This window comes from Aythya ferina (genome assembly GCF_964211825.1).
Source record: "Aythya ferina genome assembly, chromosome: 7".
NCBI classification, from domain to species: domain Eukaryota; kingdom Metazoa; phylum Chordata; class Aves; order Anseriformes; family Anatidae; genus Aythya; species Aythya ferina.
The window spans coordinates 35338310-35362883 of NC_140302.1; the positions used below are offsets into that span (position 1 = coordinate 35338310).

General features: G+C 44.7%; 1 protein-coding gene across 3 annotated transcripts in view; it reads left to right on the top strand.

Annotated features, from left to right (window-relative positions):
- The first annotated feature begins 709 nt into the window (after nt 1-709).
- Nucleotides 710-24574, top strand: part of PTPRE (protein tyrosine phosphatase receptor type E) — a 95620-nt gene continuing 71755 nt past the window's right edge. Inside the window, exon 1 of one of the 3 annotated variants that reach the window (XM_084525029.1) lies at nt 710-826. The gene's annotated coding sequence lies outside the window, so the exon portion shown is untranslated. Of the gene's footprint in view, nt 827-3410; nt 3440-24574 lie in introns of those variants that run through there. The other 2 variants (XM_084525030.1, XM_084525031.1) reach the window with 2 other exon arrangements.

Below are 24574 nucleotides of genomic sequence, written 5' to 3' on the forward strand. Positions count from 1 at the left end.
TCTTCCACAGGAAGATTTCCTCAGTTTCGGGATGAGGTATCCTAGGGACTGGAGACAAAAGAAGGCAAGACGTGAATTTAGGCTCCTTGATTCTCTCCTTTCTTTCATCAATCCCCTCCTCCCTGCCCTACTTTTCAGCCTGATGTTTCTATTCCGGGTTTCACCGCCTTGACTCCTGCAGCCCAGGCTGCTGCAGGGGTTTTCTGGAGGGGCAAATGGGTACGAAGGGCCCCAAAAAGGTGCTCCCACCCCACTGGTGGCCACCCCATGCCCTGTTAGTGATAGGGAGAGGCTGGCGGTGTGGACCTGCGTCTGCAGCCCGGAGGATGCTCAGGTCCCCTTGAGCCATAACCCAGCAGAGCCCTGGGGAAAGGAGGTCTGGGGCCAAACCCCGGCTGGAAGCGAGCACCCAGCCGTGCCCGCAGCCCCTGCAGGGAGGAGGGAGATGCTCAGAGATGCTCGGGCAGCCGGGCCGACCCGCTGGGCGCCGGCATCCCTCGGCAGGCAGGGGGGTGACCCCACGAAGCCCCCTTTGGGGGTTGCGGGATGGGGGCTGGATGAGGGCTCCCCCGGTCCCCCAGGAACCAGCCGGGGCTGGGGCGAGGCTCGGAGCCCCCCCGGGCGGCCGATGCGGGCCGTGGCCGCCAGGCGGCTCCGCGGCCGCTCGGTGCCGAGGGGAGGAGGAGGAGGAGGAGGTGGCGGAGGAGGAGGAGGAGGAGGAGGAAAAAAATTTCCTGCCTGGCTGCCGCCGCCTCGGGCCGGAGAGCGCCAGGGCGGCCCAACCGAGCCGCCGCCGCGGCGGCGGGGGGCGAGAGAGAGCCCGAGGGTGAGCGGGGCCGGGGGGGCGAGGGGCTGGGGGGGGGAAACCAGGGACCGGGGAGCAAGGAGCAGGGACCGGGGAGCCGGGAGGATGGAGCCCGGAGCCTCCCCCGGCTGTGGGGCAGCGCGCTGGGGGTCCCCATCCCCGTTGCGCCCTCCCCACGCGTGACCGCGGGGGGCTCGGGGCCGGGCCGGGGGGGTCGGGGCTGGGTGCTGGGGATGTGCGGGGCCCCCCCCCTGCACGGGGTCCGTGCTCTCCGCCCGAGAAGTTTGTGGGTGCAGCCCGCGGGGAAGGCTCGCACGGGGCTGGGATGGCAATGATCCTGGAGCGCTGCCCAAAGCGGGGGGGGTTTGCGGCTTCTCCTCCCCTGCTCGTGGTTTTTCTCCTGCTCGTGGTTTTGCTTCACACGCTCGGAAAACGCAGCTGAGCCTCCAAGGGAGCAAGGCAAGGGCAACTCTCAGCTGGCTCCCCTAAGGAGCCGGTGTCGAGCTTGTGCCCTGCGGGTGGTGGAAAGGGTCGGTGGGTGCCTGCTGTGAACCCGACCGGCGGTGTGTAATGAGAAGAGGGGAGCCCTGAGTGCCATTTTCCTGAGGTCCCTCTCCTTTTGCCTATTTCAGAGGAGTTGGGTGCTGTGCGTGATGCTGCGGGGCTGCTGAACCGCTGCCTGCCTCTGATCTGCGCGGTGTCGGGGCTGGCAGCTTGGGAGGAATGACATTGCTCACCCCGCTTCCTTCCCCGAGGTGTTACAAGCTCCGTGAGAAAACTTGGGAAGGAGACAGAGAGGGACTGAGAAATGAGGAATGTTACAAATTGGGAAATACCGTACCTTGGGAAATCCTGCTGTTTGCACGGCGATATTCTGTGCGTTAGGGGACTGTACAAATGAACACAGGGATTAACTTTTGGTGGCAATTCATGGCATTCAGCTGGAAACTGGCGATGTCATTTTGCAGGGACCTTTCTGTGGGTACATGGGAGCTCTCCTGGCCCGGGGGCGTGTTAGTTTCCCAGTTTGTTCCTGGTCCTGGCCCTGATGCTGCCAGGGTGATGATTTGGAGCCAGGGCTGGCTCCTGTGCCCTACTGGGCAGGCGGGGAGTGGGCGAGCACAGGTAGCTCTGTGCGTGGGTGAGCAGAGGGGAGCTGAGCTCAAGGCACTTGATTGCTCAAGTGACCAAATCAATTATTGTAGAAATGTGGGAGAAGGCAGAGAAAATGATGGGAGAAACAAAAGGACATGGGCGTAGTCTGCGATTCCTTTAATTTGCTTTGTCTTTGCTTACAAATTAAAGAGTTGTGCAGGCGCTGTGCTCTGTCGCACCAGCCGTCCTCGTTGGCTGTGTTTAAGTAACATATGCTGTGTTCCTAAACGTATTTAATGTATTTTTCCAGGTAAAAAACAAACACTGAAAGCTTCCTATGCCCCAGACACCTTTAATAAAACCATATACCTCAGTCAGTGTGACTGTGATGTGTGGACTGCAGTAATTTATCCCGAGCCTGTGAAGTGCAGGTGTGATGCTGACAATTTTAGCACATTTGGGTCCTTGTTTGCTTTTGTATCTTGTTTCTTTTCCTCCTTTTCACTTCATACATTTATGCTTATCTGTGTGCTTTCTGTCTGTCTAGAGTTCCCATCTTGAACCCCAGCTTTCCTTGGCTCTCTTTTTCTGCCCCTGCCCCCTGTTGCCTTCCTGGGTCTTGTTTTAGGCAGTCCACTGATGGTGTCAGAAATGCACCGGGTGGCCCGAAATGGCCTGATATGGCCATGAGCTGGGCGGCCCTGGTCTGGGCACTTGGCATAACACCTTCCTCCTGTGCTGTCACGTGCGGGTGTCCAGCAGGATCCCTGAGCAGATCACTTGTACTACAGCAAGGAATAAAAACAAGCCGAGGCAAGTGCTGTAAGGTGTGCACGATGCCAAATGTTGTGTATAAATGAAAAGCAACCTTCAGTGTTTGCCATACGGGGCTGCGGTTCTGCAGGAGCTGTTCAGCTGCGCAGAGTCTGAGGATTACGTTTGTATCTCCTCTGAGTGTGTCATTTTGTAAATACAATGCTGTATTTCAAGCTGTTTCCAAAATAATCTTCAGCATGGATTTGTGGTAGGGCTTAACACCAGCGAGAGCCCGTGTCTGGAAGTTGTAGCAGCTCACTTATCTTCATTTGTGGCTCGGTGGAAAAGCCGTGTCGTTATGTAGCAGCACCAAGCTGGATGGCTCTGTCTGAAGTACCACGAAAACTTCTCAGTGCAAGCAGTTTCCAAAAAGCCACGTTTTGCCAGAAGGTGCTGATCCACCCACATCAGGAGGTCATCAGGGAGGGGACAGATCGGGCTGTGTTGCTGCCTGGGGAGCGGGGGAACCCGGCAGCCCCAGCAGGGCACAGGGCACCCGCACCAAGCCCTCAGAGGGTGATGCTGATGAGCAAGGAGGGGAGACTGCTCATCGTGCTGGTACATCTGTGAGTTTGTTGAAAAGCAGCTCCTAGAAAGGACTCTTGGGAGCTCCGTCAGGGTTATCAAGAGCAACGTGTTTGAGGCAGACGGGGAGATGCGTGAGGAACTGCTGCCTGCTTAAAATGGAAGGCCGGCTGTCCAGCGGTGTGTCTGATTTCTGAGGTAAACATGTGGTTTAGCCAGATCCTGGGCTGTCAGGCTGCCTTTTAGGGAAATACTCGTTTGCAAACAGCTGCATGAACAGTGCAGCGAGAACAGCCCCAAGAGCAGGGGGCGCGGGCTGGGGGCTCGCCCCCTGTTCACGCCCCACACACACAGCTCGGAGGCGGCTCCCAGGCCGTGGGGCTTTTCGGTGCTGGTTTTGATATCATATAAGGAAAACAGAGGCTCCCATAACCTAAAATACACTGTGGTTTCCCTCAATCAAGAGCGCCGTACATTGAACGGATGCGTTATTGAGGAGTTGTGAATCGCGCCTTCGCTGCGGAGCTGAGTGCATGGTCGCCTGCGTGCACTGCTCGTCTTGTGGGGTGCGAGCAGTCTGGGAGAGGGATTCAGACACTGCCGGAGCTGATGTGATGCAGCAGAATTCAGGCTGAATGAAAAGTGGCTGGAGCCACCGGGCTGCTACACGCAGGCTTTCTGCAGCTCTCCTTGTGGAAATCTTCTATTTTTCCTCATTGCCTGTGCCCTTCTGCGCAACGTTTTATCCAGGTGTAGTCTGTCCTGGCTAATAATAAGTATTCTATAGTCCCAAATTCTATAAGTATAAGGGTTGTATTAAAAAAAAAATAATGTTCCTATTTATTCCAAACTTTTTGCTGACATGTAGATGTCTTAAACAAGACAGTCTGGGAGAATTGTGTGATTCAGAGCTGCAGTGAGATGCTGGTAAGGCAGAGATTAGGAGAAACCCTGCACCAGCAATTTATTGAAGTATTTGTACAGGATTTATTTTTTTCTGAGTAACTCACAGTATGGAACCTATTTTTAAGGTATGTCTTATAGTGTTGTGTTTTTAATTCAGTCGGCTTTCGGCAGGTGTAATGATTCCATCAGTTAATCCTCTCACCTGCCAAAACGTACCGGGTTGTCTGCAGAGGGTGCCTGTGGGAGAGGGCAGAATGGACGGGAGATTTCCTTGCTGATAAGCAAGGCTGATACCTCGCACTGGATTTTGAATTGCAGCATGCTCAGATTTCTCTTTCACAGCAAGCCAGCCAGCGGATTACCTGCAGTGGGACAGCTCCCTGAACAGGAGTGCAGTTAAAGGCTGCTTTTTCTACTTTTATGCTCTTCCACAGCACAGCCAGCCAGGTGGCCTCGCCAGGTGAGGTGCTGCAGGAGAGCCTGGTTGCCTGCTGCGTGTCCCTGGGTGCTGCGCTTTTTCCAGATTGTGGGGAGTGAGCTGAAAACCAGTCTTTTTGCTTCTCAGCCCGCTGAGTACATCTGCTGACAGTCTGAGGGATACATTAATGCCCTAAAAATGCCCTTCTGCCTTTGACTCCTATTGCCTCACTGCTGAAACGGCAAAGTAAAAGGATCTGGGCACAGAGATCTAGGGCAACAGTCCTGTCTGTTATCAAGGGTGTAATCTGGCCAAGAGAAGAAACAAAAGTGGAAATAAATTTATTGGGGTTGGTTATTGCTTGCAGTGGCATTTTATTGTTACAGGAACTCATGGCATGACTCAGCTGTGGATTTCTCTGTCCCTTTTAATCTCAGCTGTAAAGAGAGTTCAGGCCTTAAAACTTTGATTATCATAGATCTCCATTTTTTCGACTGTAAAGTGATAATCGTCAGTAAGAATAAGGGATCTGAACAGGTAGAAACAAAAGTGTAAATTAGGTGGAGGTGAGGTGAGATGCAAACTATAAAATGAGTGATGTGTGGCTGTGCAGGAGATGGGTGCCTCGTGAACAAATGCCTAGGGGAACCTGCACCCACTGCACCGCTGAGCACCGCACACCTACACGGGTACAGCTACGTCAGGAATCACCGGGAAGGATGCAGTCTGGGCAAAGCTTTGGATAAACAGCAGTATGAATTTTTAGGTAAAAGCAAATAAGAGAAATTGCAGAAGGTTCACAATGGAAGTTGGTAAAACTTGTGATACCCGTGTTGGTTAAGATAAGCAGAACACTTAGGTAAATTGGAGGACAAACTTCTCTGCCTAAACCACAGTTAGATGACTGAAGAGGTTTCCTCCCAACCTCTAGGTTTGGTTGCTCTAGGAAGGATTAGAAGATAATTTAGAAAGAAATATGCAACTATCTATTCATGATAATCTCAGTGCTCTGATACAAGCGAGTTTCCTGTTTTCTGATGGTTGGGTTTTAATTTAGTTGTAGCTCTTGAGTTTTCTTCCTTTTCAGTAAAATTGCCATCTCTTTCATCTGATGTAGCGATTAAAGAAAGCTTGAGTAAAACGGAAAGCTGCTGCAGTTCATGGCAGTGCCCCTTGCAATGCACTAACCCAAGACCAGCCCAGTGTTATCTGCCAGAATAATCAGACTGAGATGAGTTGTGGGAGCATGAGGCTCCTAAGTGTCACTCACTCTCCCGTGGATGTGCTGTAATGTGCATTGCACCAAGGACAGAAGTTTGGTCGGGTTGTACAGGGCTTCTACTTTCAGGGCCTGAGGTCCTGCAACCTGAAGGTCACGGCACCCTGTGGTCTGCTGCTGCCTTGTTTAGGTGGTCCTGGCATGGGGCTGCGCTCCGTGACCTTCCTGCTGTATCTGCAGGATCTGTTGTAGAATCCAGATCTTAGGTTTTATAATCCATTTTTGAATCATAGAATCATTCAGGTTAGACAAGACCTCCAAGATCATCCAGTCCAACCTTTAACCTAGCCCTGCCAGGTTCACCATTAAACCATGCCACTTATCTTGTCACTTGCTCGCAGAATTTGCCACCTCCCTTGCTGCTTTTAACGAAAATGTTGATCAGAAATCAAGGATGAGGGTTTGACCAGTGACAGAAAGACCTTGTGATCAACACTGGAAGCCAACTGTGAGAACTTGTGGTTGAAGACCGTCAACTACTTGCAAATATTTCCTTACTAAGAGCTGTCATTATTTGCCTCCAGCGCAGTCCTCATTTTCTTAGAAGGCCAATTCTCTTTTCAACCAACTTTTCTGGCTTTTAACTTATTTTTGGTACAGTGTGGCAGTTCAGAAGCATGTCTGCGTGTGAACTCCACCAAGAATTTACTGTAACTTATGAGGACATTATTTTTGTAACATGACTTATTTTGTAACCTGCCTAACTCTAGTACTGGGTCTGCTGCCACTTCCTAGTATGCTTCAGCTGCACTTTTTAAGCCTTTTTAATTTTTTAACTTTTTAAGCTTACAGTGCTGTAAAGCTTTGTTAGGAGTTTGAATCTGCCAAGTTGTACCCAAATTACTGTTTTTCTTAAAAGATCTTAGTGCTCCACATGCTTGTTTCTTCCCTTGTAGCTGTTTTCATAACAGAGTTCCAAACTAATAGCAGAATTTAATAAACAAACAAGCAAAGTAACAAAACCTGTCTTTATCCAAAACAAATCAATGCATTAACCCTTCCTTCACCTCATGTACTGTTTCTCTTAGTAAATTACATTTTCATCGTGTCATTTCTCCTTTAATCTTATCCTCTTTGCTGCTTGTCCTTTGATCATTATTTGTCTTTGCCTTAGTTTCTGCTGTTGTCTGTTGTCTATTGCTTGAGCTACAGCACGGTGCTTTTCCCGAGTACTGGAGTATTGATTCAAACAAGCAATGACCACTGCTTGTATCCTGTGTTCTGAGGGATTGGATGTCTCAGACGCTTTCTGAGTTATTTAATTTAGATCTGTATTTCATGGGCGTATTTAATTACATTGCACAATGTCTCTTAAAAATTGGAAAAAAAAAATGTTGAAAAACTGAATATCTGCCGTGTTCCATCCTGCTGATCTTGTACAGCTGGGCAAAGTTTGCAAATTGCTACCGAGAGCTAGATGATGGTTAAACAGCTTTCAGAATGCAGAAGAAAAGCCTTTGTATAACCAAGTGAAAATGATATACACTTTTCCTGTTAAATATAGGGATCAGTTTAAATGGATCCACATTATCATTTTGTTTGCAGTTGTCAAAAGCTCATTAATTTGAAGTTAAACTACCTAGCTTGCTGCTTCAAATTGCTTTTAAATTACATGTGTGCTGATTGGTCTTGAAAAGCTAATTTAAAACCCCAGCTGTGGGCACATTTCAAGGCCACGGGTACAACACTTTGTTCCAGTCTGGTTTTCACAGGCTAAGCTGTCCCCTGTGGCACCTCCCTGGTTCCCAGCAGAACCTTTGGGAGAGGGACTTGTGGTGACTTCAGTATTTCTGGGAAGGCAGGAAGAGGAGGAAAAGGTGGAAACGGGGACCTGTATTCAAATAGTGACCTATTTGCATTAGTTAGTTTAAACTGTTAAAAACAAATGTACGACGATGTGGTGTTGAGATAATTGGGGCTGTCATATCAGGTGATGATTTCCAAGGAGAGACACTCCTAGTCTGCTGCAAGCCCCTCTCTGTTTAACACAGGCACCTGGCTGCAAATACAGAGCGATGCACAGGAAAGCTCTGAGCAGTCACATCCTTCATTTTTTTTTCTTTCTGAATGTTTTTAACTAACAAAATGGCAAAGTAATTTAAGTTGCATGCATGTAACTTGGGAGTATAAGTTGCAATTTGTTTTGAAAAAGGTTGAAAACTGCTGCATTGGATCAAACTATTTGCCCCTGAAATTGAGCCTCATTTACCAAGATCTTCAGAGGAAGAAACTTACATAATTTCCTTTAAAAATCACTGAACCCTCAACACTTTATCTGTAAATGCTGTTTTACATTTCTAAAGGCCCTTGGTTAGCAGTTTTTTATTTGAAATGAAAGCTTAATGCCTTCCAGAAGAAATTACACATTTTGTCTAGAATTACTTCTGTGTGCAAATAAAATCTTCAAGCTTAGTCCTGATAGCGTGCTGCTGCTGTTTGCCCTGCCAGTGGGTCTACATCCTGCTTTTTCCTCTGGCAATGTCACATTTAAATGGAAGAGATTTTAGCAGGTTAATCATGCACTTTTCGATTTTGGTGGGTTTTTGTGTTTCTTTCCTTTATTCCGTCTTTATCTACCAGTCTCTTTCACATCACAGTATCTGCAGGAGAGAGGTTTTTTCCCCAATTACTCTAAACCCTTCTGTGTTTTTGTTTGTTTTTAGTGATCCTACAGGCAGGGAGGTGCAAGGAGACGACTCACATTGTTGTCACACTGCTGTGCAATGTGTCTGTGTCACTGCTAAAGGAATCGGAGAGTCTTGCGTGCACCACCAGCATCTCTGGGAGCCGTTTCACTTTCTGGATGATATTTAGCTGCTGCTATTTTCATAGCTTTTGTGGTCACTGGGGGGGTACCTACTGTTCCTCTTTGGGGACCGTGTAAAAGAACTGAGATGTGGGGAGGGCTCAGGGGGAGCAGTGCAGGGTTGCTGAGAGGTGCTGCTGTCTTCAGCCACCACCACAGCACTGATGTTTTCCGCGGTGGACACTTCAGGATGCTGGCGGAGCTCAAGATAGATTTTAAGAATGCTTTTGCTGTACTTGTATTCAAATTGGACTTAAAGGTAGCTGGTGATGAAATGCTGAAAGGAGAGAGAAGATTATATTAGAAAATTCCCTCTGGTGGGAGGGCTGTAATTTTTTTTTTTTTTTTATCGGATAATTTATCCTGCTTGCAAAATGAGATCAAGGGCAGGCAGTGCTTGCTCATCTAGAAATAGATTAGCAAGAAGGAAACCCTTCTGGCTTTTGAGGTGCATTTACTTACCTTAACCACTGTGGCAAGGTAAGAGCCTGAATCGCCTCGGTGATTTTGGAGATGAAACTCGTGTTGCGGTACTTGGCAGGTGGATGAGGAGGAACCCTCTGCTCCCGTCCTGTCCGGCTGTGCTTTGCTGTGCCCTGTCCTCTCTTGAGCCCAACTGCTCTGCCCCTATAAGCAATATAATGTCATTAGGGGCCAGAGCATCCCTAGCTTTGTCCCATCTGTCCCGAGGAGCGGGGCTGTGGCTGGGTGCCATGCAGTGACACTGCTGTCACTGGAGGCTGGAGGCAGAACCGCTGCTGGAGCGTGGGAAAGGAAGGGGCTGGCCTGCAGGGCTGCACAGCATGCCTCTGGTGAGGGGGGGGGGAAGGCAGTGTTTTATTAGGTTTTAGGCTAGAAGCCTACTCACAGCTGTGTACCAGTTTTCAGAGGTGTATGCAAAGCTTTTTTTGCCTTGATACCTGCTTTTAAATCTGTTTCCAAGTCCTAAGTTTAATGGCTTCTGTGGAACATTGTCTCCTTGTCCAACACCTCCAGACTCCCCTGCTCTGCGTAATGTCCTGGTGCATATCCCTGTAGCTCTCCAGCAATGCTTTGGGCAGCTCTTAACCTCTTCGCTGGCGATGTTCCTGCCCAGAGGTCGGCTGGAAGGTTGGATTTGTTTGTTCTTACAGCTCAGCACACAGCAATGGTGGTGCTGCTGGTGGGGCTCTCCTGCGGAGCTGTGCCATGCCCCGTCCTGCTGCCCTCCACCCTGCTGCATCTCAGCTTGTGCAGCTTGTATTTAACATCCTCATCGCTCAGTGGATCCACTAGGCTTGGCTTTTTTTTTTTTTTTTTTTTTTTTTTTTTAACTAAGCTGCTTGCAAAATATTTTTTCTGAAGCTGTCAGTGACTCAGACGCATGATGGTTATTTCCCCTAAAATGTGTACACCCTGCCTGGAAGTGAATAAGTGAGTAGCTGCACCTCATCTGCATTCCTGGGCTTGTGCATTTGTTGATAAACCCTGTAACAGCTGTCCACAGAAGACAGCCCTGTGATTGTGTGTCTGATAAGGGGAGCGCGGTCACTGTCACAGACAGGGTAAGGGCGTGACATGGCTCAAGTGGTTTTCAAGTACCTGGGCAACATTACAGAAACCAGCAGAGCCTCCTCGCTTGCTGTTCTCTGGAGGTGTGCATTAATATGGCCAAGAAAAAGGGGCTGGTAATTCAAGAACAGTGGGCAGGCAGACTGGCATCATGTGGTAATAGTTATGTTAGGAAATGTTCTTGTAGGACCACTTCGAGAACATTCCTTTTATAAAAGTAAACTTAGGAACATTGTTTTTACTATATTTTGTTCTTAAAAACAAAACAAAAAAAAAAACGCCTACAAGGCTTGTCCTGCCAAGAATGACAAGCCTGTTTTATGATGCTTCTTGCCTTAATGATTAGGTTCATCTGCTATCCTTTTAAATGGTGAACACATTGAAATTTGGTGGAGAAGTGCTGAATTAAAAGGTTTCACACCCATGCAGTTGGAGCTCAGGCTGGAGCAAGGATATTGTTCCTCGGTGTGTCTGTACACACACTGCTCTCTGTTACATGTATAAGAAATGTGTGTTCGCACTGACTGTGCTCTGAGGGCACTGCTTTTGCCATGATCAGGATGGAAACCATTTGCGAATGCTGCATAATTGAAGCCCCCAGGAAGCCAGATATATTGCTATTTTAGTATTACTGGAATTTTAAAAGCTTGTATTTTCCAGTTTATAAACTTTGGTATGTGCACCACCCAGCACTAAACCCACAAACTAGCAAGCTGCCTGCCTTAAACTCTCCCTCAGTCTTTGAAGAGACTTTTCTGTGAGGCAGCTTGGGCACCTGCAGCGGGCTCCTGCCCAGTCCCTGATTGATGGAGGAAGCCTGGGGAGATTAACTGCTCAAGTCTGAATGTTGGGTAATGTCCATTTCATATGTGTCTGCGCATTTGTAATGATTTTCTTTTCCTTACAGCTAAAAGTAATTCAAATGGAGTGTTGATTTCTTTTTAATTATTATTATTTTTATTTTTTCCCCAGCCATAGGACAGCAAGTAGTGTCCCTGGGAAATTGCTGCTTCCTTCGCCAATAGTTCATAAGACCTGTATAAAGACCTATACTGCTAGACCAGTATCAGACTAACAGTTTCAGTAAAAAATAGTTGGAAAAAAAAAGTTGCAGCAAAAGTGATTACTAATGGACTTTCCTGTTTCAGCATTGAGTATGAAAAATCTGAATACCTTGCAAATGTATCCTTATGTGCATAAAAGACTTGATGTGAAGAAGATTTTTATGGCAAAATCAAACATCATATTTTTAATTTATTTTTTTTAATGAGTTGAATCTGGGCATGTTGTAGCTTTCACATAGGTAAGCACATTTTCTGATTGCATTTCGTTTTGGGATGCTCCATGGCTGTGGCAGTTGCAGTATTTCAGGTTGCTTAGGGATTCAAGTGAACGCGAGAACGAAGCAAAAAAAGCTGACTGTAAAAAATAAAAAATAAAAAAAATCCAAAACCTATTCTATTTATTTGAGTTTTTGTTTTTTTTAGCAGAGGTGATAAAAGCACATCTGCTGCTGTGTGGTAGGCTGGTGCTCAACCCTAATGTGAGGAACCACAAAACCCCGTTGTTTTGAGCGCTGTGCTGGCGCTGGAGCTTCCCCGTCACGCAGTGCCTAACACTGGAGCTATTCATGCCGGCTGATTCAAGGGGCTGACAGCAATCTTTATCTGGGCATAGAAACTCGAATTTTCCTCTGGGACAGAACAAAGCTTGAGAAAAATAACTGCGCTCAGCAACAATTTGTTTCATCCTGCCAACAGCGAGGCAGGGGTGTAGGGAAGTCCCTGCAGGTGACAGCAGCTCTTCTCTGCCCGGGCTTTATGGCCGTGTTTTGCCCTTCCTCACAAGTGAGTTGTGTTTTTTTGTTATTGTTTTTATTTTTATGTTGTTGGGTTTTTTTTTTGGAACTAGTATTTTTTTAAAGACTCACTACATTGGGAGTCTTGGACATAATGCTTTCTATACAAATCCCTCCTAGCACTTGTCTGTTTTCCTAATACTGTACTGATTATATGTGCATTGATGTATTGTATCTAAGAAATGCAGTTTCAAAATATTATTGTGATTCAAAACAGAAGGAAAGGGGAACTTTTTGGCCAGTTTCAGTGTATAAAATCAATAGTTAGATTACAATATGTACAAATTGCAAGAAATGCTGCAATTTTTGAGAACTGATGGCATGCTAGGGTTTGCTGCTCAGGGACTTGCAGCAGTTGGACAGCAGCCAATACATTATCAGAATCTATTAAATATTTTTGTAAATTTTCAGAAAGGAAACAAATCTTTAACTAGATATTTAAGAACTCCTCTGGAAACCTTTAAAGACCAACAGGTTCTTCTTCCTTTATGGTTTCCTAGCTTTTTAGGTCTCCCTGGAAACATACAAATGCTTGCATCACATATCTATTTTTTGATCAGTTTTTAAATACTACAACTCTTTTAATTGCAACACATGCTGTTTGGTAATACGAATTTGTGAAATACTGTGTCATTTAAATCATTTCATACTTGATTTGTGGTAAATACATAGTCAGATTCAAGCTAATGTGCCAGGATAGTAAGCAGTGATAATTGGTTGCTGTTTGTTGGGACAGTAACCTAAACTTTTTTTTTTGTCTATTTAATTATGGTCAAATTAAATGATCAAGCAAAGAAGATGTTTATGGTAGCAATTCCAAAAAGCTTCAGGGTCCCAAAACAAGAGCTTTTTCTGAACCGAATCCCCACAGCCCGTGTTGTGTCTGAATTATGTGTCAGCCGTTGTTGTTTCTTTTTTTTTTTTTCCCCCAAGTCACACAAGCAGGTATTGACTGTGTTTACGCTGTCATGTCTTTCTGTAATAGGAATGGGCACATGATCTTGTTTATAAGGTTTCTGGTATGCCAGAATCATGTGTGTTCTTTGTTTCCAAGCAAACAAAGTCAGGACAATGGAGAAAGGATATTGGTATTAGGCCTCTGGGACATATTTTTTTTTTAAATAGCTTTTAATAAGTCTGACCTGATATCCTGAGCAATCACGGAAAATTCCAAACGGACATCTAACTTTCCTTATTTTAGAAATGCGTCTGATTCCTCTATCCCTCATCTTTCTCTTTTTTTAATTTAATATGCAGGTTATTATTTGAATGCCAAAGTAGCTAATCTGCTGGTGGTGTACCATTGTATCTGGAAAGTTCAGCAAACATTAATTCTCATCACAGATCAAACCAACTAATATAGATTTAGTGTCGTGCCAGAAGGTAAAATGAAAGTAAAAAAGGATATAAATTCTTGAAATAAATGGCATTGCAGGAGGGAGCCTCTGAGTATGGCATTAGATGATAGACTTTGTGTGAGAGTGTCCTGAGTGTCAGCCCCTGAGTTTAGTCCAGCTAATATGAAGTCTTTCAAATTTTTTCCCAAATCTTTCACTTGTGTCTAAATGAACCAGGAGCCTTCGTAGTTTTGGTTTGTAAAGGGAACAAAAACTGTGTGGTCACCTTGTGGTCCAGAAGCTTGAATCCAGACTGTTGCTCCTTCCACCCTTTGAATAATTATTCCATGTGTTTAAAACTGTATTTTAAAGCATTGTTTCCTGATAACTTGCCATTACTGTTCCAGGTCCCCACATGGGGATAAAGGCTCTGAAACAGCCAAAGGAAATGGGAAAAGTGAAAGCAAGGGAAAAACACCTTGCTGCAGTGCCCATGCTTACCTTCTAACACCCTTCTCTGACCTTTTTTTCCCCAGGCAGTCCCCGTCCCTCTGTGCCTAAATTTTCACTGCCCTCTGAGGGAGGAATTTCTTCCAAATATCTAATCTAAACCTGCCCTTTTTTTAGTTTAAAATGATTACTCTGTGCTTTATCGCTTCACTCCCTGATAATGAGGGAGTTTGTTACTGAGACAAACTGTGTTGTTCATCTAGCTGGAACTGAAGTAGTTGGAAATGTTGAATGTGAGGGGATGCAAGGGGTGCTGCGGGTGGGTGCAGAGCAGGGGCCTCCCCTCGCTGTTGCAGGCCTGGCCCCAGTGCAGTGCAGACATCCAGTTTGATGCTGTTTGCATCCAATTTGTTAGAACTGGGTTATTTCCAGGGTTGTTTGGACAACAGAAGGAATGACTTTTTTGTTGGGACCACTGAGCAGCGGTTACTGTGCGTGGCTGTGTCTGAGCAAGGCTCTGTGTCAGCTCAGCTGTTGGGTTTGCTGTCAGCATTTCTAGAAAATTTCTGCACTTTCTTTCTCCTTTTGCAATGTTTCTGCATAACGGAACAAACTTACTGCGTGTTCTCGATGAGTGAACTTCAGTGGCTGGCTGTGCTCAAGGACAAGCCGCTAACCAACATGGGCTGTGCAGTCAGCAGCACTTCTGCTATCCCTGAAACAAACCACTTGCTGTTATTGTGAGCAAAGCATACGATATATGTGGACATAATGTGATATTGTGTACATCTGTATGGTGTTCAGGAGCTGGGGGCATCTACGTTAATGTTGTGGTACATTGGGCTGTTCCCTTTTGAGTCTATGCCTAGGTAATTTGGGGAGCTGAGTGTGGCTCTGCTGGCAGCCTGGTGGAGACAGGTCACACAGGAGCTTCCTTAAATGTTTTTACTAAAGCATGAAGTGATCATCTGTGGTAAGAAAGAGATACCTATATTGCTTGTTTGTTAGAGGAACAAGGATAGCTGTCACATAGGAAATGACAAAATCCTTTCTCGTGATCACGTACATAATTTGCCACAAAACTGAATAAATCTTGTTGGCAAACATAGGTTTTGCAGAAGAAGAGCTGCAGAGAGGTCTTAGCCTTCACAGTAAATGCAGGAGGAATGAAGAGAGAGAAATCTCACCACTGCTGTGCCTTCACTAAATGCACAGATGTATTTACTGCCTTCAGTAAAAGTGACTCAGACATTTTGCATATTGCCTCTAAAAGATTTAAAAAGGATTGTAATGATTAGAGGCTTTTGACTTGGTAATTGTCCTCAGCTTTCAGTGTTGGTGCCATCATTTCATTTCTGAAGTCCCCGGGGCATGGTTCTGAGTGTTTCTCTTTTTTCTGCCAGTGTGATGAGAAGCTGCCAAACTGAGCGTAGCTCTGAGCTCACGCGCCCCCATCTCAGCATCTTCAGAGTCCTGCTTTCGTGTGATGAAAGCAGTGAGAGGTTAACCCCAGACCCTGTCTATTTCTGTCCCCTCCCATGGATCTCCATGGGAATCACAGTTATGGGGATTTTTTGTGCTCCCCAGAGAGATGCAGCAGAGGAACACACAGTGATGCTGTGCCGCAGCCCCATAGAGGCCGTGGCCAGGCGTCGGTGGGACCTCTCCGTTTTGGGGCAATTCCCGTCACTGTGGCTGGTTTGTGGACCTGCCTGCCAGGTCCCAGCACCATCTTGGTTCCTTCTCCACTTCAACCTTGGAGCAAGTGGAGAGAAGAGCAAATGAGGGGAGAAGGCCTTCCTAATGTGATAATTGATTTCTGGTTCTGTACTTCTGGGAGTTGAATTCGTCCTTGCAGGCCTTCATGACCACCAGTATCAGAGGGAAAGGCTCATCTGGGAGACAAGCCCTCTTGTTTGAGTCTTTTGAAGGCAATCAAGTTGCAGAAGACACTTTATTCATGGAAAAACAGATGACATCTGCCAGTGATTGGGCATAACCATCCACTGTTTAAGGAGCAAATGAAAGTAGGGGATCAGAAGAGCCTCTGCGGAGTGTTTTAGTCTTTCACCTTGAACCCCCACACTCTGTAACAAGGAAAGTGGAAATCTGACGCATTTAGTGTATTCACAGGCTTTCACAAAAGCTTTATAGACTCATGCAATTATGAGACCTCTTGACATTCAAACAAACAAACAAACCTGTTACGTGTGGACTTCACTCTGAAAAAATATGTGCAATGTACACAGTGGAAGTCATGGGACTCTAGGGGAGTCCCAGTACCTGTCCCTGTCCTCAGCCTTGAGCTAGGTATTTGTTATCAGTTTCACCCTGGAGTTGTACAACTCTATCTTCGTTGTATAAGAAGATAGTAAGGCTCCATGTGAAATCTCCCATTGTTGAAAGGAGGTTTATCTATTTTCATTTCACTCTCCCCCTGGTAGATTTTGTTTTGCATCTGGATTTCTGATTGTTTATCCAAGCCTCAAACATGAACATCTGACGTACTTCTGGAGCCAGTAGAAATACTGACTTAAGGAGGAACAAAGTTCACCATTTCGTTTTGGATAGTTGTATGGAAGAATAGCCGAAATAACTCAAACTTACACCAGTTTTTGTTTTTCATCTCCTGTGTTAAGGAAGTAGTGGTTCTGAGTTTCTGCAAGATGGTCTTAGGATGGCAGCATCCAAGCAGAAAGGTCAAGTCCCTGTAGGACATATCCAGAGTATTTAAATCAAGGGAACTATGTATAAATGCGAACATGAAATGCTCCCTGAGGGCAATAGCTTTTATTTAGCCCCTCAGTGTGACAGAAAACAAGCCTGGAACCATCTTCTTAAAGCATTGCTGCAAGTCTCTGTGGTGGGTGCTGTCCTCCTTTTTGCACACCTACAGAGGGCCTCCAGGGAAGGGTCCTCTCCAGGCAGGTCCGTATTTGAAGCTGGGAGTTTCTTCTGCCAAACTGTAGTTTCTTCTCTGCAAACTGTAGAGAAACTTTTTTTTTTGTAGAGAACAGTTTTTTCATGTTTGTTCTTAAACTCAAAAAAAAAAAAAAAAAAAAAAGGCTATAGGTTAACTTGCTATCAAAGCACAGTTTTAATGAAAATTGTCAATTGTAAGGGGGGGAAGTCACATCTATACTGCAGCGTTAGATTACAGTGTAGCTGTTGGCACATAATTACTTGAATCTTACTTACTGCCAGGTCTAATGTAAGGCTGTTCTGAAATGAAGATTAAGGTGATATTTAAATGTTCCCTTTTATTGAGGTATGTGATTATGAGAATCCTGTTGTGATAAAACTTCATGCCTCAGTACGCAATGCTCTTGTTTCTGTTTCTGTTGTACTTATCTAGGAGTTACCTTTCTTTCAAGCTGCTAAAATTCAGAGAAGAATAAAAACAGAAATTACCATCCACTGACTTGCGCCATTGTATTTGGAATAGTTTTTCTGAGGCACTCCAGTTGATGGAAAAATATATTCTTTAAATAATAATTAATGCAGTCTGTCAAGTACGTGAAGTAGACTTGAATGAAATGGGTTGTGGAAGAGCGAATGGAAGGAAGTAACTTGTTCACTCTTATCAGTGATCTGGCAGCGTGGACTCTGCTTCCAGGAGCACCCATTGCAGCAGAGCTGGTGACGTCCTTCTGGTTGGGAACGGGGCTAAGGTCTTCTTGCATGGTGGTTTCTGCCACTGGAAATAACTCTTCTGCCGTCTGTGCCAGTGGTTCACAATTTACTTAAGCATTACATGGAGACGACTACGGGACCTGTGAGTAGAGTCTGAGCATGGCTCAGATTTGCTCCTATTTGTTTCACTCAGAGGGGTCGGTCTCTCTGGGCTGTTTGTCTTTGCTTTTGCCTCCAGGAAGCCATTATGTGAAGGAGGCTTTGGACAGGAAAAGTTATAAACTAAATAGAGAAGACAGACAAAGGCTGAAATAAACGAACTAGTGGTATTCTCATTTTGTCATTGTGAATGAAGGCTGGTAAGGTTCTGTGGATATCATCTTCCAGCAGAAGTTTGTTATAGGTTTCTGCCTTTCCTTAGTTGCTTTCATGCCTCTGAACTGCCATTTACTGATGATGTATAATGTTATTTGTGGCTGTAAATCAGATCAGGGAAATGTTTCCTTCTGGAAGGACCTTGCTTTAGTATTTTATTTATTTTTAAACTGAAGAGTTTCTTAGGCTGGTGTATAGCAAATGGTTGTGCCAAGGCAAGTGGTGGTGTGTTGCAGAGTGGCTGGGGTGATTCTCAGGCTGATTTTCTGCCCAAACTAAAGCTCAAGTGTGACCATAAAAATGAGCTGGTGAACCCAGAAAATTAATCCATATCTCCTGAACCTCAATGTGATGTTCAAAAGAACTGTCATATTTTCCAGTATGTTTCAAGCCTCCTTTTTTTACATTTGATCTTGGACATTGTTTTTATTGCTGTTTGCATTCATCCACTCGCTGCATGCTTGTTTTCCCAGTGCTGTGAGCTGTGCTTCCTTTCAGCATAGCTTTGGAAAGAAGCCATAGGGTGGCCACATCACAGCTGGTGGTCGTATTTAAGATGCCCAACAAATACAAAAGAAAAGAAACTGAATGCTAAGAATAATAGCATTTTTACTATTGAATCAGTATGAAACTTGCTTCAGAGATCCATGTCTCCATAGAAGCATGGATGGCTGTGAAGGAGCTGCCCTTTCCTTGGGCAGTGCTGCGAGGAGCCATAGCCAATGCTGCCCTTGGAGTAGGAGTTTGGTGTTGCCTGATAACCCCAGGCGATGACTTCAATTTGTTGCTTCCCGTTGATTTCCCTGTTTGAGAACGTACTCTTGGAGAGCTTAGTTTGTCAGATGTGTACTTCATTTGACACTTCTCTGATTGCCCCGGGGGAATTATCTTGGTCTCAGTAATCATTTCAGACAGAGTCTGTTATCAAACCCTAGCCTTATTTCTGGACGTTGCAGAATAAAACTCTTTTCAAGACATACACTGCTGCATGTTGATGCAGAGCTTAGTCATCAAATCCTCCTCCTGTTCATTTGTTAAATAACTACTTAAATGCCTTCAATGACAAATGTGTCTTCTTGTCAATTTAAAAAATGGAGACTCTCATGTGTCCTCTGTGTGTATCTCCTCTTATGTTCTTCAGCGTTACCATCTTCCCTCCAACACTGGGGGTAAATCCAGAACCTATAAAGTAGAACCCTAAAATGTTTGCTGCAAACACACATCCCTTGTTAACTAGTATTTACATAAAACATGCTGACACCAGTTTGGGGAGACTGAGTAGGATGCTTTCTCAGCTGTTGAAATTTGCACACGAGATAGGAGATGTTTTGATTAAAAAAGAGCTGAATATTTTTTCCACTTATTCCCATGTGTCGGAATCAAAGCAGTGTTTCTCTAGGCATTTTGCCCACTTTCATTTTTTGTTCTCTTGTTCAGTTGTTTTGGATTTTTTTCATCAAGGTTGGGATTTATTTTTTTCTCTTAATGGAGGCATGTAATAGCTTAATGAGATAAATACATGTAAAAACATCTTTCAGATAGAAATGAAGATCATACTGCTGATTTTAGATTTCTGTTCATTTTTAGCAGTATCTGTTAATTCATTCTTTTATTTACCAGAACAAGTAATAGTGAACCAGGGACAGGTGGTGAGAGACCTGTGAGACTTATTTCATGGGTAATGTCTTCCTGCTGTCAGAACAGCACAGAAAAAGATTACAAGTATAATGTCTAATTTACTTCTAAACATTCTTCCAACTTGTAAGATTTCTAGTATGAAGCCATTTCTGTGATAGCATTTTAGCATGTTGTTTGGTTTGTTTTGGTTTTGAGCTGTGTTTAAAAAGCCTCCTCTTGAGGAAGGGAACTCCATCTTTTTTAATCAGTGTTGAAATGACTTTTTAAAAGCATAAGACAGGATCTTAGCTGTTCTCCCTGTAGTGAGAAAAACATTCCCTTTTTCATTTCTTTGTTTTTATTTGCTCCATGTGGATGCTGATGCTTCTGGCCACTCAGAAACTAGAGCAATATCTTTTTTTAGAAACTGGAACAGAATTTTCATAATAAACCTGATCTCCTACAGATTCAGAGCCTCCACTGGGGGGAAGTGAAGGAAGGAAACTGGAATTAGGGAGGGTTATAAGCAATGTAATTTCAAGGATCCATATTCTAAAAAGTCTCCATGGGTTTGCTACTGCTGCTTGGATTAGGAGGCCCTTTAATTTGCTTTTAATTAAAATTATTTTCATTTATTCTGTGCCTTCTTCAAAGGTCCCAAGGCACCTTACAAACTTGTGATTATATATATAAAACACAAAATCCATATTCATGCGATGCTGAGGTTTCAAGTTAAGGATGAAAATGAATTTACTTTTTTATTACTGTTTTAGGAACCTCAATTCCCAATTATAATGTAAGTTTTAAAGCACTGCAGTTCTACATGTTTGATCTCAGAGACTGCAGGCCAAAATGTAAGCATTGACCTTTCATTAATATCTGATCTGAATCATATATTTAAATAGCCAAAGATTTATTTTTGCAACCTCAAAGTTGGAGGAAAAAACTAATAATGTAAATACCTTTTTTTTTTTTTTTTTTTTTTTTAAAGGAAATGCATCTCCATTGCAGAGAACTCCAAAATGCTATGAAAATTATGTTTCCATGTAACAAATGGAAATTGTTACGTGGCTCGTAAATATAGTGTATGTACACCAATTTTAACTAGGTGATCTTAATGCTATGTAAATATTGAGGAAATTAAGAAAAAACTTTCCTAAAGATGACTGTCTTGTACCGTGCTGCACTTCTGTACTCACAGTGCTTCCTCCACAATACCTACTAAAGAACAGAAGGAATGGGGCTATCAACAGGGAAACAGCCATATTCTTAAAGAATATTGCAATGTTTTGTTTGTGTTTGGTTATGTGCTATTAAATAAGTGCATAAACCATAAGTGCAAGGAGTAGTATGGATAATACAGCCTCAGGTGTTCATTTGGTCCCAGCTAAGCTGATGGTAGCAGGGCCATCGCTGGGGGAGAGGTGGCAGGAGGCAGGCAGCAGCAAGAATGAATGAAAGCCTTCTTCCAAGAAACTAGAAAAGTTTCTCTTAGGTTCGTTCATTTTGTTTCGGAAGAAGCAAAAACTGCAGTGGCAGAGATGCTGCAATTTCTTTTCATGTTCATGAGTTTAGACAGCTCTAAATGAACATTGTGACATTTCGTAGCAGAACGGTGGTTTGCTGCAGGCACAAGTTCTCTGTGCATTTGTGCGATGTATGCGGTTGTACAAATTCTCTAATCGTACAAGGAGTTTTGAGACGCAGTAATTAAAATGGAAAAATAGAACAAAGTCATTAAAAGTGGTTTAGACATCTTATTTTGTAATAAAATTGTCTTGAAAAAATGGGTCTTCTACAGTAGAAGGAAACCTGAAATTTCTGCTTGTTTAGAGAGAGCCAGGAATGTTACTGTTCAAGTTAGAGAAAGCAAAATGCCATTTTTGACATTACACTGTTGTTTGAGGATATTACACCAGAATTGTGAGCAGCATATTTTCTTATAATACGCTTTTTGTCTTCTAAATGAATCCAGCAGTGTTCGCTGGTACGGGGGAGTTATTCATGAGGAGTTCACAGAACTTTCTCAGGATCTGGCAGCAGAGTAGAGGACTGTGCTCAGCAGTTCGAGGAGGCTTTTTCTTTTGCTCGAGTTAGCTTTTGGAAGGTTGGAATGTCAGCGTGAATGGCTGATGGACAGCATGAAGAGCCTGGTGTAGGCGGGTGGCAGATGCCAGCCGAGGTGGAGGTGCGTGGCGAGGACTGAGTGATCCCAGCCACCAGACAGCTTCAGCCTGCAGGATTTCCCTCCCTGACAGCTGAATGGTTCAGTTTGTGGCTTCTGTATTTTTTGTTTGTTTTCCTTCCACCTCTACTTCCCAAACCTGTCTCCCATCTGTTGCTCTGCGATCAAAACCATAAAGTCTCGGTGTTATTTTCTGGTATATCTGGTCAATAAAAGTGACTGAAGGTGTGAAAGCTGATGATACGTGGGGAAGCAGTAGTGAAAGACATCATAAGGTGAAGTATCTCCTTCTGCCTTACTGAGTTTTATGGTGGCAGCCAATTTCAGGTGGCTGAGTCTTTCTCCAGACCTGCAGTGGCAGGTTTCTGAGGAGAATCAGCCTGCTAAAGTGGGCCTCTGGCTCCTGGGGTTTCTGTTTTCTGAAAACATGGCTTAGGCTGTAGGAAAGGTGTATTTTGAAGTACAAATGATAGCTGAAGATTAAAGGCAGAAAAGCCTTTCGTTTCTTTTTTCTTGTGTTCAGTTGGCTTGACTTACACAGAGTATGACATCTGACTGAACTATAAAGATGGTTAAAACTATCTTGTGAAACTGCTGTACTCTGTTGTGCTGGGAATGGATAATAATAAATGACTGTTTGGGGACTGTGGTCATCTGAGGCCAAGAAACATGCCGCAGGGTGATTTCTTGTGAAATTTTACTAGGCTAAGATGACGGACTTAGGGCCAGCTTACGCATTTATGGTGAAAACTGTACCAGTTGAATATTTTAAATGACACTGCAAGCCGCATGCATTGCATCTGCTATGTTTCATTGTTCCATTTAGGCCCAGATGTTAAAGAAATGACTGAAGTTATATAAACTTTCAGTGCAAATTATTCTCTTTGGAATTATGTTGGTCCCTTCTTGCTTTGGCTCCAGTGGGGTTAGCTGGAATAGGATTAGCCGAGGAACATCAACCACCACTGTTTCTATCTGAGTGTGACCCAGGTGCTGTGTGGGGCTTTTGTGGTGCTACCTCCCTGAGTCCCTGCCCTGTCCAGCAGTGTGGACAGGCCTGGAAATCCAGGTGAAGAGACATTTCCTAATGTCCTCACGTGCTGCTTCAGGACAAACGCTGTAGAAAAGTGCCTGGATATTACAGAGACCTAGAGGACAGCCTTATAAACGTCCCACGAAGCAGTTCTCACTGCTTTTCAGGCAGAGCAGCTGTTTTGAAGGCGAGTTGAAGGCATGTGGAGGGCAGGTCCCTGAGACAGCTGTGTAACTGCCGAGGGCTGGTCTGGCGTAGTGCCACCCTCTGGTATCATCAGAGTTTATCTGTGTGGTTATCCCCGGCTGGGTGTGCAGCGAGTCCTTGCACACCAGTGTTCCTTGCACACAAGGAAGTTCCTGAATGTGCACAGGGTAAAAGTCATTGTCATAATTTCTATTCTAAATACATGTAAGAAATACTTGTGGGAAGAAGTAGCCTAAGGCCATGTTTTCAACAGATGATTGGAGCAGGTGATCTCCAGAGCTCCTTGCCACCCTTGAGTTTTCTATGGTCAATTTTAAAAACACCTGTAATACTTCTTTCGGGACTTGAAATCTTGCCAGTAGATGCAATTAATTTATTTCAGGTGGAAAAGGATGCTTAAGAGAAGCCTTTAGGAGGCATGCATAAACCCATTTCAACCTTTTTTCCCCTATTTGGGGGGTGGAGGTGAGCCAAAAAATCTAGAAATGTAGGAGAGTAACCAGTGTGATGGAAATAAATGCAGTTGCACGCCTATCAGGGAATGTCTGAGTTGAGCTGTTTTCCTGCTGAATTGAGATGTAGTGACATTTGTGAGCTTTTTTCTCTTGAGTGCTTGTGGCAAATGGTCAAAACACTAGCAATTGAAGTCTGTTGAAATAACTGCAGCTCTTAGAGCGTTTTATATGCATCATGAAGCAATTTTTGTTGTTTCTCTAAGATGCAGTGGACGAGTTGGATGTTAGTTAATGTCCTCCTGAGTTTGTATTCTGTATACATACGAAACATCCTCACAAACATCCTTTGTACATCAAAAACATAGAAGGCATGCACAGTGTGACCTTTGAACACAGAGCTTTTTTCCTGTTTATGTTGGCCAGGACCCTTAAAAAATTATTTATTCTGTCATGAAGAAAACTGCCAAATAAGTTAACATCTGTGGAAGCTTGCGGAAGGTAGGTAGCGAAACTTGGCAGGCTTTGCACGTCAGAAGGAGGATGGGCCTTCCAGGAGATCATTCATGCTTTTGTGGGATGTGATATCTCCTTATCATTGCAGCCCCGTGGGATCTGAATGAAATGACTGCTACGACGCTCTAGCAGAGAGCAAACTGAAGTCACGTTTGCACAGCAGCTGTTCCTCGTTTAATCTGAACAAACAGGGGAGCAAAGTTCTTTATACATGATTTTCTGCTGGATGATATTCAGCCATGTATTCAGGTGTAACATCTCTGTCGGTGACCGGGATGGTGAGATGAAGTGCACGCACAGCGGGCTGGCAGGTGGCCTGGGTTCAGGAGGGCAGGGCTGCCCTGTGGGGAACGGGGAAAGCATGGGGAGCCTCCTGGTGTTGGCCAAAGCCAAGTGCAAGGCCGTGAGGACGTGGAGTAAACATCACACCCCTGTGAAGGCTGGAGGGGAGACGGCTGCAGAATAGGCCCAAGCTGCAGTCTTCAGCTACCTGAGGGCAGCAGTGGAGAAGACCAAGTCAGGCGCTTCCCTGAACTGCCCAGCACGGGGACAGGAGGCAGTGGGCATAAGTTGACGCAAGAAAAGTTGGAACTGGCTGTACGATGGGATGAAAATTCCTCATGAGAGTGCTGTACAATGGTGGAGAAGGGGCCCAGTGAGGCTGCAGCACCCCTGCTTGGGGAGCCAGCAGCATGGGCACCCGTCCCACC